This window comes from Bufo gargarizans, chromosome 2, assembly GCF_014858855.1.
Source record: "Bufo gargarizans isolate SCDJY-AF-19 chromosome 2, ASM1485885v1, whole genome shotgun sequence".
Taxonomy (NCBI): Eukaryota; Metazoa; Chordata; class Amphibia; order Anura; family Bufonidae; genus Bufo; species Bufo gargarizans.
In genome coordinates, this window is record NC_058081.1 from 155,398,331 (window position 1) to 155,411,612 (window position 13,282).

Here is a 13,282-nt window from a genome sequence, read left to right on the forward strand (position 1 = left end):
CGTAACAACCTGCTCTATAAAAATACCACATGACCTAACCCCTCAGATGAACACCGTAAAAAATAAATAAAAAAGGTGTAAAAAAAGGCAATTTTTTTTGTCACCTTACATCATAAAAAGTGTAATAGCAAGCGATCAAAAAGTCATATGCACCCCAAAATAGTGCCAATCAAACCGTCACCTCATCCTGCAAAAATGATATTCTACATAAGACAATCGCCCAAAAAATAAAAAAACTATGGCTCTCATGGAGACACTTAAACATGATTTTTTTTGTTTAATAAATGCTGTTATTGTGTAAAACATAAATAAATTAAAAAAAGTATATATATTAGGTATCACCACATCCGTAAGAACGTGCTGTATAAAAATATCACATGACCTAACCCCTCAGATGAACACCGTAAAAAATTAAAATAAAAAAAGTGTGTTAAAAAAGCAATTTTTTGGTCACCTTACATCACAAAAGGTGTAATAGCAAGCGATCAAAAAGTCATATGCACCCTAAAATAGTACCAATCAAACCGTCATCTCATACTGAAAAATAAATAAATAAATGCTTTATTATGTAAAACTGAAACAATATTTGTTATTGTCGCGTCCGTAACAACCTGCTCTATACAAATACCACATGATCTAACCTGTCAGATAAACATTGTAAATGACAAAAAAAAAAACGGTGCCAAAACAGCTATTTTTTGTTACCTTGCCTCACAAAAAGTGTAATATAGACCAACTAAAAATCATATGTACCCTAAAATAGTACCAACAAAACTGCCACCTTATCCCGTAGTTTCCAAAATGGGGTAATTTTATGGAAGTTTCTACTCTAGGGGTGCATCAGGGGGGCTTCAAATGTGATATGGCAGCTTAAAATTATCCCAGTGAAATCTTCTTTCCAAAAACCATATGGCGTTCCTTTCCTTCTGTGCAATGCCGTGTGCCCGTACAGCAGTTTACGACTACATATGGGGTGTTTCTGTAAACTACAGAATTAGGCCTCATGCACACGTCCGTTACGTTTTTTGGGGTCTGCCCGTGTGCCTTCTGCAATTTGTGGAATGGAACAGGCGGCCCATTGTAGAAATGCCTATTCTTGTCCGCTAAATTTCATTTCCATTAATTCTTGTGGAACACCAAAGTTTGTAAAATCAGTTTTGAATACCTTGAGGGGTGTAGTTTCTAAAATGGGGTCACTGTTTTGGAGTTTCTACTTTACGGGTGCATCAGGGGGTCTTCAAATGTGACATGGCAAATGCCACAATTATCCCAGTGAAATCTGCCTTACAAAAACCATACGGTGTTCCTTTCCTTCTGCGCAATGCCATGTGCCCGTACAGCAGTTTACAACCACATATGTATGGGCACACATTCTGTAAACTGCAGAATCAGGGCAATAAATATTGAGTTTTGTGTGGCTGTTAGGCCTCGTTCACACTTCAGTGTTTGGTCAGTGATTTCCATCAGTGATTTGTGAGCCAAAACCAGAAGTGGAGCCTCCACAGACATGAGGTAGAAGGGAAAGATCTGCACCTGTTCTGTGTTTAGAGTTGCACCTGGTTTTGGCTCAGAAATCACTGATGGAAATCACTGACTAAACACTGAAGTGTGAACAAGGCCTTAATCCTTGCTTTGTTAGTGGAATTTTTTTTATTAATATGGAAAATCTGCCAAAAAATTGAAATTCTAAAATTTCATCTCCATTTTCCATTAATTCTTGTGGAACACCTAAAGGGTTAACAAAGTTTGCAAAATCAGTTTTAAATACCATGAGGGGTGTGGTTTCTATTATGTAAGCCTCAGAGAGTGACTTCAGACCTGAACTGGTCCTTAAAAAGTGGGTTTTGGTAATCTTCTGAAAAATTTCAAGATTTGCTTCTAAACTTCTAAGTCTTCTAAAGTCCCCAAAAAATAAAATGGCACTCACAAAATGATCCAAACATGAAGTAGACATATGGTGAATGTAAAGTAATAAATATATTTGTTGAGTTATTACTATCTATTATAAAAGTAAAGAAATTGAAATTTGGAAATTTTCTAATTTTTGTTAAATTTGGTATTTTTTTATAAATAAAAATGATTTTTTTTAAACTCAATTTTACCACATCATGAAGTACAATATGTGACGGGAAAAAAATATCAGAATGGCCTGTATAAGTAAAAGCGTTTTCAAATTATTACCACATAAAGTGACATGTCAGATTTTCTAAAAATGGCCTGGTACTTAAAGGGGTTGTCCAGGTTCAGAGCTGAACCTGGATAGCCCTCAATTTTCACCCCGGCAGCCCCCCTGACATGAGCATCGGAGCAGTTCATGCTCCGATGCTCTCCTTTGCCCTGCGCTAAATCGCGCAGGGCAAAGGCATTTTTCAGAGTTCCGGTGACGTACCGGGCTCTCCATGGGGCTGACAGGAACCCCGGTGACGTCACTGGCACTGATGGGCGGGATTTGGCTCTGCCCTAGCCAGTAAAACGGCTAGGGCAGAGCTAAAGCCCGCCCCTCAGAGCCGGTGACGTCACCGAACACACTGCTGGGCGGAAGTTACCGCCCGGCAGTGTGTTATTAAAAAAAAAAGAGCCTGTGCCCTGCGCGATCTAGCGCAGGGCACTGGAGCGCATCGGAGCATGAGATGCTCCGATGCTAGGCTCAGGGGGGCTGCCGGGGTGAAAATAAGGGTATGTCCGGGTTCAGCTCTGAACCCGGACAACCCCTTTAAGGTGAAAAATGGCTGGGTCCTTAAGGGGTTAATTCTGTTAAAAAATGCATTTACTGTGTGAAACTTAACAAAAATAATAGACATATTGGGTATCGCCACGTCCGTAACAACCATGCTTTATAAAAATATCCCATGAGATGCCCTCAGGTGAATACTGTAAAAAAAGAATGAAAAAAAACTACTCCAAAACAGTCTTTTTTCACGTTGCCTCACAAAAAGTGTAATACCAAGAAATAAAAAAGTGTAATTTTTCTTACCGTAAATTCTCTTTCCTTTAATCCAAAGCAGCAGCAACACCCATGGGGATTTCTAATCCTCCTGAAACATAGGACAGGGAGATGTCAATGAATCAATTAATCTCAGATCCTTTATTACTCCCTAGGTTAGAACCTCCTACTGTGTAATTGTAAGTAACCTAAGAGAGACAATAAACCACTCCGGTCTGTTCCAAAAATGATTTTATTTTATTAGGCGGGTAAGTATGTGCTGCTGCTTTGGACTAAAGGAAAGAGAATTTACGGTAAGAAATATTACACTTTCCTTGGGATGGGGATTTAACAATTAATCCTAAAGGGAGGGTTCCCATTATACCGCAGACTCTATTACCGCTCTGCCAAAAGCCGTTTTTCCCCTCTACCGCATATCCAGTCTGTAGCACTTCACAAACGTATTGTAGGAGCTCCCTGACACTGTTTTACAGATCTGGTATAAGGGAACTAAATTCTTCTCTGCCCATGATGTAGCGATCGCATGGGTTGAATTAGCTTTTATAGGCTTAGGTACCTTAAGACCCCTCTGCTCATAACATACAGTGATAGCCTCCCTTATCCATCTGGACAAGGAGGCTTTCGCCAGTTCTTTCCCCTTTTGTTTTTCCCGAATGGGAAACAAACGAATGGTCTGTCTTCCTGAACGCATTCATCCTTTGGACATATATCTTTAGGGCTTTGCTCACGTCCAGAGAGTGAAGTCTACTTTCTTCCTCCGAAGACGGCTCTGGGAAAAAAATTGGTAACTCAATCTGCTGATTCAGATTAGCAAATATGGAACCTTAGACTGAAAAACTGGCAATGTCCTTAATAAAACTTTATTTTGCAGAAAGATTAAGGTTCGGCACATGCCAGGGCCTGTATCTCACCCACCCATTTGGCTGAAGTGATTGCCACTAATAAACAAACCTACATGGACACATATTTTAAATCTGAATCGTGCAGTGGCTCGAAGGGAACATTGCAAAGTTGATCCAGAACCACACAAAGTTCCCTCCTCGGAATCGGGTATATGACCTGAGGTCTGATTCTTCTGATTGCTTTAACAAACCTATGTATTAGTGGTTCTCTGGATAACTGTCTGCCCAATGAAGCTGATAAGGCTGATATATGGACCTTAAAGGGATTCTGTCACCAGGTTTCACCCCCTCCAGATAAAAATATGGTTATGTTCAGGCAGCTTTAACCATTCCTAATGTGGTCTTATAAATGTAATCTGTAGGCTCATTTTGCTAAAAATACGCTATTACTAACCTGTCATTCATAAAAATAAGGTGCCCAAGGGGATTTAAATGGCTCCAAGCTGCCACCCGCACCCGCCGCCGTTCGTGCCCAGCGCCGCCTCATAATCTTCTATGACGCTTCCTGCTCTCTCTCCCTCCCTCCTCCTGCTGCAAGATTGCTGTGACACCTCCCCCCTCCTCCTGCAAGATTGCTGTGACGCCTCCCGCTCTCCCTCCCTCCCTCCCCCCTCCTCCTGCTGTAAGATTGCTGTGACGCCTCCTGCTCTCCCTCCCTCCCCCCTCCTCCTGCTGTAACATTGCGATGTTACAGCAGGAGGAGGGGGAGGGAGAGCGGGAGGTGTCACAGCAATCTTACAGCAAGAGGAGGGGGGAGGGAGAGAGAGCGGGATGCGTCACAGAAGATTATGAGGCGGCGCTGGGCACGAACGGCAGCGGGTGCGGGCAGCAGCTTGGAGCCATTTACATCCCCTTGGGCACCTTATTTTTATGAATGACAGGTTAGTAATAGCGTATTTTTAGCAAAATGAGCCTACATATTACATTTATAAGACCACATTAGGAATGGTTAAAGCTCCCTGAACATAACCATATTTTTATCTGGAGGGGGTGAAACCTGGTGACAGAATCCCTTTAATTGTACCTGGCTTTGTCAAAACCTTGCTACCGAAAATTCTGGGCTGTGATATCGTTCTGATTACCGCACCTGATAAGCTCTGCCCTGCTAGAATGGGCAATCAACACCCAGGCTGTCATTTTCAGGTGGTGTAGATCCAGACATCTGCTGTGCTGAGTTACTAGGTGTGGAATCTGTGGGAGCCTCCAGAAGGTCTACCTGCTTATCAGTATTAGTGGTGTAAACCATGCCCTTTTGGGCCAGTATGGGCATATCAGGATTGTCGAGACTTGATCCCGTTTGATCTTCTGTAAGATCTTTGTAATCATAGGAATGGGCGGAAAGATGTAGACCAACCTGAAGTCCCAAGGGACTGAGAGGGCATCTAGGGCCCAAGGGTTGTCTTCCCTGAACAGGGAGCAGAATAGAGGCACCTTTGCATTGGCTCGGGTAGCTATCCCCCGCCCGCCTCCTCTTGAATAATCATTGGTGTCCAGTGGTTATACCAGAGTGTCAGCACATTGCTGACACTCTGGTATAAACGGCTGTCATCTGTGCTGTTGATGTCAGCCGTTTAACCCTTTCCATACCGCGGTCCGTACGGACCGCTGTATGGAAGAGGTTAAAAGTCAGGGAGCTCCCTCCCTCTCCCATCGGGGGGCTGCTGTGCCTTTGCAGCCCCCAGACAGGATGGGGTCACAGAGGGAGGGAGCCTCCCTCCTTACCCTTACCCTTCCCCGTCTCCTCAGTTGTGGCAGACGGGGAAGGTTCCCATGGCAACAGGACGCCTTCTCAGGCATCCTGCTGTCCATGGTGCTGAACAGATCTGTGCTAAAGGCATAGATCTGTTCAGACAAAGTGTAAGTAAAATACAGTACAATACACTATATAGTGTACTGTACTGTATTATACAGACATCAGACCCACTGGATCTTCAAGAACCAAGTGGGTCTGGGTAAAAAAAAGTGAAAAAAGTAAAGATAATTTTTTTTTATCACTGAATAAAAATGAAAAAAATTAAATACACTACACATATTAGGTATCGCCGCGTCCGTAACGACCTGATCTATAAAACGGTCTTGTCCCTGCACGGTGAACGGTATAAAAATAAAAAAAGGAAAATTTTGCCCACCTTACTTCCCAAAAAAGATAATAAAAATGATCAAAAAAGTCGCATGTACGCCAAAATAGTACCAATCAAACCGTCATCTCATCCCGCAAAAATCATACCCTACCCAAGATAATCTCCCAAAAACTGAAAAAACTATGGCTCTTAGACTATGGAAACACTAAAACATGATTTTTTTTTTTGTTTAAAAAATGAAATCAGTGTGTAAAACTTACATAAATAAAAATAAAGTATACATATTAGGTATTGCCGCGTCCGTATCGACCGGCTCTATAAAAATATCACATGACCTAACGCCTCAGGTGACCACCGTAAAAAAATTAAAATAAAAACGATGTAAAAAAAGCCATTTTTTGTCATCTTATGTCACAAAAAGTGTAATAGCAAGCGATCAAAAAGTCATATGCACCCCAAAATAGTGCCATTCAAACCGTCATCTCATCCCACAAAAAATGAGACCCTACCTAAGATAATCGCCCAAAAACTGAAAAAACTATGGCTCTCAGACTATGGAGACACTAAAACATGATTTTTTTTCAAAAATGAAATCATTGTGTAAAACTTACATAAATAAAAAAAATTGTATGCATATTAGGTATTGCCGTGTCCGTGACAACCTGCTCTATAAAAATACCACATGATCTAACCTGTCAGATGAGTGTTGTAAATAACCAAAAAAAATGGTGCCAAAAAAGCTATTTCTTGTTACCTTGCCTCACAAAAAGTGTAATCTAGAACAACCAAAAATCATATGTACCCTAAACTAGTACCAACGGGGGGGGGCTTCAAATGGGACATGGTGTAAAAAAAAACAGTCCAGCAAAATCTGCCTTCCAAAAACTGTATGGCATTCCTTTCCTTCTGCGCCCTGCCGTGTGCCCGTACAGCAGTTTACAACTACATATGGGGTGTTTCTGTAAACTACAGAATCAGGGCCATAAATAATGAGTTTTGTTTGGCTGTTAACCCTTGCTTTGTAACTGGAAAAAAATATTAAAATGGAAAATCTGCCAAAAAAGTTACATTTTGAAATTGTATCTCTATTTTCCATTAAATCTTGTGCAACACCTAAAGGGTTAACGACGTTTGTAAAATCAGTTTTGAATACCTTGAGGGGTGTAGTTTCTTAGATGGGGTCACTTATATGGAGTTTCTACTCTAGGGGTGCATCAGGGGGGCTTCAAATGGGACATGGTGTAAAAAAAAACTGTCCAGCAAAATCCGACTTCCAAAAATCATACGGCGCACCTTTCCCTCTACGCCCTACTGTGTGCCCATACAGTAGTTTACGGCCACATATGGGGTGTTTCTGCAAACTACAGAATCGGGGCAATAAATATAGCATTTTGTTTGGCTGTTAACCCTTGCTTTGTTACTGGAAAAAATGGATTAAAATGGAAAATTTGACAAAAAATCTAAATTCTGAAATGTTATCCCCATTTGCCATTAACTCTTGTGGAACACCTAAAGGGTTAACGACGTTTGTAAAATCAGTTTTGAATACCTTGAGGGGTGTAGTTTCTAGAATGGGGTAATTTTGGGGTGGTTTCTATTATGTAAGCCTCACAAAGTGACTTTAGACCTGACATTTCAAGATTTGCTTCTAAACTTCTAAGCCTTGTAACATCCCCCAAAAATAAAATATAATTCCCAAATTGATCCAAACATGAAGTAGACATATGTGGAATTTAAAGTACCGTATTTTTCGCCCCATAAGACGCACTTTTTCTTCCCCCAAAATGGGGGAGAAATGCCCCTGCGTCTTATGGGGCGAATGCGTGGAGTTTTACATCGCTGCCAGCGATGTATCAGTGAGCGGGGAGGGACTGGGAGGAGCTGGGGGCCGGCAATAGCGGCGGGGCGGTGCAGTCAGTGTAGTATAGCACCGCCCCGCCGCTCTGGTATACTAATATAAGAAATCATATTGAAGTAATAGTTATTAAACATGTCCCCCAACTGCTATTACTACCTTCCCTCCTAATCGCTGCTGTAGAATTCAGGCCAGTCGGGCGGGCGGCAGCGTAACTCGTGTCACGTGCCTGCGCCGCCTACTTTATGAATGAAGTAGGCGGCGCAGGCAAGTGACGTCAGTGAGACGCGCCGGCCGGCCGTCCTGCCGGTCTGATTTCTACAGCAGCGATTAGGATGAACGGTAGTAATAGGAGTTGGGGGGCATGTTTAATAAATATTAATTCAATATGACAACTTATATTTTGTGCGGCGACGGGCGGGGGGGGTCGACAGTTCAGATTGCGATCTGTGGATGGCACGGCACTGTTACAGGGGGGGGATCTGTGAATGGCACTGTTATGGGCTGGGGGGGTCTGTGCATGGCACTGTTATGGGCTGGGGGGTCTGTGGATGGCACATATATAACAGTGCCACCCACAGACCCCCCCCAGCCCATAACAGTGCCATCCACGGATCCCCCCTGTAACAGTGTCAGCCACAGACCCCCCCCTGTAACAGTGCAAGCCACAGATCCCCCCCCATAACAGTGTCCGTCATCCACAGATCCCCCCATAACAGTGTCCGTCATCCACAGATCCCCCCATAACAGTGTCCGTCATCCACAGATCCCCCCATAACAGTGTCCGTCATCCACAGATCCCCCCATAACAGTGTCCGTCATCCACAGATCCCCCCATAACAGTGTCCGTCATCCACAGATCCCCCCATAACAGTGTCCGTCATCCACAGATTCCCCCTATAACAGTGTCCGTCATCCACAGATTCCCCCCTATAACAGTGTCCGTCATCCACAGATCCCCCCTATAACAGTGTCCGTCATCCACAGATCCCCCCTATAACAGTGTCCGTCATCCACAGATCCCCCCATAACAGTGTCCGTCATCCACAGATCCCCCCCATAACAGTGTCCGTCATCCACAGATCCCCCCTATAACAGTGTCCGTCATCCACAGATCCCCCCTATAACAGTGTCCGTCATCCACAGATCCCCCCTATAACAGTGTCCGTCATCCACAGATCCCCCCCATAACAGTGTCAGTCATCCACAGATCCCCAGTAATAGTGCCATCCACAGACCACCATTAGTTCCAAACCCACAGCACACCTTTTGGTTAAAAATGTTTTTTTTCTTATTTTCCTCCCCAAAAACCTAGGTGCGTCTTATGGGCCGGTGCGTCTTATAGGGCGAAAAATACGGTAATAACTATTTTTGTAGGTATTACTATGCATTATAGAAGTAGAGAAATTGAAACTTGGTAAATTTGGGGTAAATTTTGTATTTTTTTATAAATAAAAATAAATTTTCTTGACTTCATTTTACCAGTGTCATGAAGTACAATATGTGACGAAAAAACAATCTCAGAATGGCCTGGATAAGTCAAAGCGTTTTAAACTTATCACCACTTAAAGTGACACTGGTCAGATTTGCAAAAAATGGTCTGGTCCTTAAGGTGAAATAAGGCTGTGTCCTTAAGGGGTTAAAGGACAATAATATATCAATATATCATCCCTTGGTACACATTTATCTATGTCTTCCTCCATCTGTAGAAACCATGCACAAAGGTTTCTTTTTTTTCTTTTTAGAAGTTGTTGCCTAGCTTCCCCAGATTGCTGAATTCTAAAATTTGCCTAGTTTTGAATTCATGAGACTTGCACTTTTTTCATTACTTTGGTGCAATTTCTAGCTTCTCAGCACACTGGCTGAAGTGGGATCTGAACCCACGCCTCCATTTTTTTAAACCGTATAAGAGGATAGTTCTGCCTTTACCTGGCCTGAGGCCTTAGCAGTCGACTGTTTGAATGAATCATGGACACAATCCTTCATCCACAGCAATACATCCCTATTGGAAAGGGGCTTATCCTCCACAGGAACGTTGTTAGCTTTGCAGTCTGAGCAGAAATAGAAGTTACTGCCATCAGGCAAGGGAGTGTTACATGATCTGCATGACATGTGTTTGCATTTCCCAGCAGACTTCCTTGAGGAGGAGTTTCTATTTTTCTAAGAGAACCAGTGATCAGTCTTCTAAGCTGGCACTTGCTCAGCCCCAAGCAGTGTACCTTTTTCGATCTGACGAATGCAGTAGTGATGAGCAGCATAGGCAATATTTGTATTTGCGATATATCCCGAATTTTTGCCTAATATTCGCCATGTGATCTCCAGTCATTATTTTCTTGATTTTGAAAATCGGCAATGTAATATGCACGTTATTCTAGATCTTTGCGAATTCTCGAAGTGACGATAACTCTAAAGTGCAGGTGCATTTTTTTCCCCTATTTCTGTGGGAATTTTAACTCACAACCTTCTACATTAAAGGCATTAACCTTAACCACTGGGCTATAAGAGCTCAATCTTCAGAACCCTGAGACATTTACAATAGGGCAGACAATCAAAAAATAAAAACCAATGGCGCCCATAAACCAATCCATCAAAATCTGTGCTGCAAAAGCCATATGGCGCTCCTTACCTTCTGAGTCCTGCCATGTTCCCCCACAGCAGTTTACCACTAGTGATGGACGAACATCTGCTGGGACGGTTCGCGAACGTGATCAAATGTTCGCAAACCGCAGGTCGGGTTCCATTAATTTTAATGGCAGGCGAACCTGAAAAACCTCCAGGTCATATTTGCAGCCACAAAATACTTACTAGATGTGCACACATAGTGTCACCGCCAGTTCTGTGAGAAGGTCTGACAGACGTTCTTCTCTACCTCTTGTATGACGTTCTTTGGTTTGGTTTCACTTTGTCATCTCCTTTCCTTCTGCCAGGTGTCACTTATTTAGACTAATTGTCTTCCTTTATATTCCCTCCCATTCTGCCTCACTTTGCGGTTTATACTACTTCCTGGATGAAGTGTTCACTGCTGAAGGCTGCTGCTGCTGTTTGCTCAGATAAGTCTTTTCCTTTATTGTGTTTCCTTGCTGGCTTGATTCTAGGTGACCCTGACTCCGTCCGCATTAAGTGCAGGGTTTTCAGGTGTCACACAGTCTTAGGTACGTGGGCATGCAATCGTCTACCATTGAGACCCTTGCATGTGCATAGCAGTCAGGAAGAGCTCTTAGGGTTTTAAAGGGCTCACCTACAGTATATGCTCCTTAGTTTGGGATCAAGCCAGTCGGTTGTTTATTTATTAGTTCCAGCTATCTGCAAATTCATCCGTGACACATAGTCCCACAATATGGACACTGCCATACCAGAAGTATTAAGTGAATCTGCGATCTACATGCATTATTTTTTTTATCTGCGAAATTTCGACAAAGTATTATTTGCAAGAGCACATGTGCTAGAAAGGCGTGTCCTACAGCAACTGGTTTGCACCAACTAGGAATTACATGGATGCGATGGCTGGAACAAAGTTCAGCGACGAAGAGGAAGAACTCCTGGTGACTGTAAGTAATCTTACATTAAAGCAGTGTATTTGATTACATTTCACCTGCATGTCTGAACAATCGCTTTATATGCATAAAAAGTGTTATAAAAAATCGCCAGTGCGACCTTCTGCGATTCAAATTTTTCTTAAGTGCATAAAACTTCACATTTTATAAGGTCTTACTAGATATTATTGATTTTTGCAGTAAGTATTCGTGTGACATCACACCCACTATGTTAGTAGCATATTTGTATGGAAAGCATAGAAAAATATTTCACATGCACATTGCATATCCATTTGTCATGCCGCACACTATATTCCGCACACACACATTATATATCGCACACACACAAATTATATACTGCACACTCACACACTATATACCACACACACTATATACTGCACACACACTATATACCGCACACACACACAGACACACACTATATACTGCACACATACACAGAGTCTATAGATTATAGTTTGTATCCTGTTGGTCAGGACTCAGGAGAAGCTTTCTTTGTCAGACAGCCAGTATTTGCTGGTTCATTTAGAGTTACCCAGGGTGCATCCAGGGGAGGCGAACCAGCTGTACACCCCATACAGTAACGTCACTTCACTAGACAGGTACATCTCTGCTTAGCGGGGCAATATCTGATAGCTCAGACCCCACCCACATACAGTCGTAATACAATCCCATCTTCTAACCGTAACAGTAAGGCCACATGCAAACGGGCGTGTTTTTTCACAACTACGGACTGTAAAAACCCAGGCTGATGTTCTGCAGAGTGGACGAGCGCACAGCGTCATTGGTTGTTAATTCGCTATGACGCCGTGCGCTTATTGCCGCCACCGCTGTACAGTAATACACTTGTATAGATCATACAAGTGTATCACAGTACAGCAGTGCTGGCCGGAAGCGCACGTCGTCATAGCAACTAATGACGCCGTGCGCTTGTCCACTCTGCAGGACGGCAGGCCGGGTCTGTACGGTCCGTAGTTGTGAAAAAACAAGCCTGTGTGCAGACTGCCTAAATCTAATATTTCGACTTCAAAGCATTAAATACTTTTTGCAGTTTACTTGAGTAAATTATTTTCAATACTATTATTGTTAAAAATTGGGATTATATGCTTGCATTTTTATCTTGCAGTGGATGTTGTGGCTGGGATATGACCGCACCCCGTCCGACGCCAAGAAGCAGCGGATTGTATGGGAACTGGCGCCAAATGGGTGTAAAACACAGACGTCTGGCCACCATTAAAAAATGGTCACACATGAAGCGAAGACGGTTTATAAAAAGAATCCGGGACGAAAAATGCCCAGGTAGATGCGTAAATAACTTGTATGTTTTGCCAACACTCTGTAATGTATACAGTGCTAAGCAAAAGTATTCACCCCCCTTGACTTCGTCCTTTTTTGGTTGTTGCCTCACCCCCTGGAAATATCATGGATTGTTTGAGGATTTGCATCATTTAATTTGTAGAACATGCCCACAACTTAGACCTTTTTTTAAAAAATTGGTTAATTGTAAAGTATACAACAAATAGGACAAAATAATAGAAAAGGTCAATGTACGTAACTGTTCACCCCCTAAAGTTAATACTTTGTAGAGCCACCTTTTGCGGCAATCCCAGCTCCAAGTCGCTTTGGATAAGTCTCTATGAGCAGTTCCCACATCTTACCACTGGGATTTTTGCCCATTCCTCCTTGCAAAACTGATTCATCCCCTTCCAATTGGATGGTTTGCGCTTGTGAACAGCAATCTTTAAGTCTGACCACAGATTTTCTATTGGATTAAGATCTGGGCTTTGACTAGGCCATTCCAAAACATTTATATGTTTCCCCTTAAACCACTCAAGTGTTGCTTTAGCAGTGTGTTTGGGGGCATTGTCCGGCTGGAAGGAGAAACTCCTTCCTAGCCTCAAATCACGCACAGAGTGGGACAGGTTTTGCTCAAGAATATCCTTGTAATT